General features: G+C 38.7%; 1 non-coding gene across 1 annotated transcript; it reads left to right on the top strand.

Moving 5' to 3' along the window:
• The first annotated feature begins 3,870 nt into the window (after positions 1-3,870).
• LOC132061694 (small nucleolar RNA R71) lies at positions 3,871-3,977 on the top strand. Its single transcript, XR_009416116.1, has one exon. It is a non-coding gene; the product is annotated as a small nucleolar RNA R71 (small nucleolar RNA).
• Positions 3,978-4,184: the final 207 nt, after the last annotated feature.

The raw sequence follows: 4,184 nt of genomic DNA, 5'->3' as shown, positions 1-4,184 counted from the left end.
CTCCAATGTTCACGATTCTACATTCAAGAGAATTCATACTAGGATTAGATAATCGGAAGTATACTTAAGCTTAAGCTAAAGCTAACGAAAATTGGGTAGCATTTTCTTTGTTTCTACAACTTCCTCCATATGATATAACAGCTCCCAAACATCAGTAACAACATTCATAATACCTTAATTAATAACTTCGACAAGTTCGATATTATTCAATTCTCAAAGTTTCCTCTCAAGGTCATCCATAACCATAGCCATAATACAACACCACATTCATCCTCATATAATTCTTCTCCAATATTCTTAATATCATTTATAACAAGATTATACTCATATCATCTCAAGAATTATGATTCATGTCAAACTACTATTCAAGAATACCATTATTTCATAATTGAGCTCCATATTCTACCTTCTTCCATAATCTAAGTCTTTCGACCATTCAATATTCTTAATTACATGAAACGATCATAAAGCTCACCTTTGATTGTGTAGGAATGGGTTTTGGGTGGAAATGGTTCACTTGAAGAAACCCCTAGCTCCACTTCCAAAGAAATTCTTGACTTCAAGCAACCCTAAAAAGCTTTCTTGCACATGATTTCCTTGGATTAGTGATGTTGATTTTTGATTTACCTTGGATTTATGTTGATACAGTGTGGAGAAGCTTCTAAAGAGGTGGAGAGGGTTTTTGGGAGTATTTGGGGTCTGTTGGTGATGAAAAATGGGAAAAAACGAAGCGGGCCAAACATATATGTAACTTGGAACTTTTCCACCGACTCAAACTTACGGTGGACATACGGTTCGTATGTCATACTTACTGTCCGTATGTCTGACCGTATGTTGGCAAAATTCTGCACAACTCTCTGATGTTGTTTTACGTCTCTCAAACATGTCAGACGGTCCATATGTCACTTTTACGGTCGGTATGTTGGGTCGTATCTCTGCCCAGTCAACCAACTTTCACGAAAAGTACTTTCTTCGATTATCTTAGCCTTGGAACCTTTAGGGTACATGCTTAATAATTGTCAAAAGTCTTTCTCTAACCTAATAGGGTATACCATAGCCTCTCTGGACTTACATTAGTTTGCTTACGACGTAATCGACGCGAAAATTTTCAAGGTGTAACAGTAAATCATCCGGAACAACTTGTCTTTCCTTTGTCCCAGCATTGCACCCACTGCAAAATCATTTGGATTTCACATAAGCTCAAACGGTTTATCCCAATCCGGAGTCACCATTATAGGAGCACTAGTGAGCTTTTCCTTCACCAGATTGAACAATCTCATAGAATCAACTGTGAACGTGAACTTAGCATCCTTATCCAGTAGTGTAGTTAAAGGATTCGAGATACCAGAGAAGTTCTGAATGAGCCTCCTGTAGAATCCTGCCTGTCCAAGAAAACTTCTGATGCCTTTGACTATAGCAGGAGGCGAAAGTCCCGATATGACATCCACCTTCTTCTTATCGACCTCTATCCCATCTACGAAAACTTTATGTCCTAGAACGATCCCTTCTCAAACCATGACGTGACATTTTTCTCAATTTTAAACCAGATGAGTCTCTTCATAGCTCTTAAAGACCGACTCCAGATTATTCAAGCAGCTATCAAAGTCTTCACCAAACAAGGTGAAATCATCCATGAAAACCTCTAACCACTTCCCATTCAAATCAGAAAAAATTGACATTATACACCTTTGGAAAGTTGATGGTGCATTACACAAAAAGGAATATAAACCCTGCATCTAAAAGCTTTACCACTTCTTTATGTAAAACTTGTTCTAACTTCTCATTCAGCTTGCGTTGGGGTTGCACTACTGGCTTGCTATTTTCCTCCAGCAGAATTTTATGCATGCATTATGCCGAATTAATGCCCTGAATATTAGCTATCACCCATCTAATAGCCTTCTTGTACTTTCGTAGGACACAGATCAAGTTCTTTTCCTATTTACCTATAAGATAAACTGTAAGAATTATAGGAAAATTGTTAGGAGGTTCTAGAAAAACATACTTCAAGTGTGTAGGAAGGACTTTGAGTTCCACGTTTGGTTTTGGATCATCCTTTGGTTCTCCCGCTTCATTCAACTCCTGATTTTCAGAATCAAGAGCCTCATCTTCCTTTTTAACCTATGGATCTTCATCCTCTGTTGTGCTTGACTGCGTAATACATCTCTCTAGTGAATCCTCCACTACCTTGTCATCTTTGTATTCTTTTGCTAACTCTCCTTAAAGCATGAGTACACATCTTCCTTGGGGAATTTTATCATCTTCTTCATATTGAACACTACCTTTTCATCCCCAACTCTTAGCATAAGTTTCCCTTCATACACATCAAGTACCGCTCTACCAAAGAGCTAAGAACAGCCTCCCTAAAATTAGAAGGACATCCTTGTTTTCTTACAAGTCAATCACAATGAAATCAACAGGGAACAAGAAGTTGTCTACCTGAACTAGAACATCTTCTATAATACCTTCTAGGATAACGGTACTTTGGTCTGCCAATTGCAATGACATTGGAATGGATTTTATGATTTCGAGTTCTCTTTCCATCTTTTTGAAAACAGAAAAAGGCATGAGATTTGTCGAGGCACCTGAGTCACACAAGGATTTTTGAAATTTGGTGTTGCCTATAGAACAAGGAATAGTGAAACTTCCAGGGTCTCCACATTTCTGAGGGAGTTTATTTTGAAGAATAACACTGCATTAGGCATCAATTGGACCACAGACACCATAGATATTTCTTCTAACTTCCTCTTGCTTGACAAAATCTCCTTCAAAAATTTAGAATAAGCAGGCATCTCAGTTAGCACCTCTGTGAACGGAATCTTAACATGCAATTGTTTTAGCATGTCTAGGAATTTGCCAAAACATTTATCAAGCTTTTCCCTCTTGAACTTCTTAGTAAATGGTAGTGCTGGCATATGCTTGCTTCCTTCAATATCGACCTTATCCTTCTCTTTGTCAACTTCTGTCTCCCCAGTACCAATTGGCACACATGAAGTTTTCTGCTCCTCTTTCACAGCCTCTTGATTCTTAGTGGACTGAGTTTTTGGCTTTTTAGCAGCCTCTTCCAGTGCCTTCCCACATCGCAAGGTTACTGCACTCACTTCTTTCGGATTTTTCTCTGTGTCACTAGGAAGTGTTCCCTGAGTTCTCTTAGACAACATAGTAGCCATTTGCCCCATTTGTTTCTCTAAGTACCGAATAGGGGAATTTTGAATTTCAGACCTCTCATTTGTCTTTGTTACGAATATGTTTGTTCTAGTAATGAATGCCTTCATCATATCTTCCAGACTTGACTGATGCCATTGAGGTTGTTGACCCTGAAACTGCTGCCTCTGCTGATTCTAGTATCCTGATTGGGCTTTTCCTTGGCCTCTAGGATTATTTTGCTGCCATTGGTTACGACTACCATTGGGTAAATTCCAAAAAAATTGAGGATGTTTCTGCTTCGTAGGATTGAAATTGTTTGCCCCTTGGTAATTCCCTCTATTAAAATTCCCAACAACATTTGACTCTTCATCTAAAATTGGCCCAGTTTGACACTCGTGAGTTGGGTGTCCAAATCCATAGAAATCACACATCACTGGTTGCTCTATTTGAACTTGAGCTACTATCAGTTGTTTCACATCTTTGGCAACAGTAGCAATCTGATTCTGTAGTGTGGTGTATGCATCCACCTGATGTATCGAACTACCTTCTTTCTTTCAAAGACCCTCTAGAAGCCATTGGTTTACATCTTTTGATAGTTCATTCAAAATTTCGCGTGCTTCATCATGTGTTTTCTTCATCAGAGGACCTCCCACTGCATTGTTCAATATCCTCTGAGAGGCAGGTGTCAAGCCTTCCTAGAAGTTGGTAAACTGAATCCACAGCTCTATACCATTGTGAGGACATCTTTTCAGTAATTCCTTGAACCGATCCCAAGCTTCAAACATAGTTTCATATTCAAATTGTCCAAAGTTGTTTATTTCCTTCTTCATTCTTGTTGTTTTGGCTGGTGAGAAGTACTTGTCAAGGAACTTAGTCATCATCTCCTCCCAAGTGCGAATTAATCCTGAAGGTAAACTTCTCAGCCAGATTTTTGCATCATATTTCAGAGAGAAAGGGAATGCCCTTAAGTAAATTGCATCGTCGGATCCTCCATTATAGTGAAAGGTGTTCGTGATTTCATCGAAATCCATCAGATAGTT

The sequence above is a fragment of the Lycium ferocissimum genome, chromosome 6 (genome assembly GCF_029784015.1).
Source record: "Lycium ferocissimum isolate CSIRO_LF1 chromosome 6, AGI_CSIRO_Lferr_CH_V1, whole genome shotgun sequence".
NCBI lineage: Eukaryota > Viridiplantae > Streptophyta > Magnoliopsida > Solanales > Solanaceae > Lycium > Lycium ferocissimum.
Note: the sequence above shows the minus strand (reverse complement) of the source record. Positions and strands in the feature narration are given on the sequence as shown.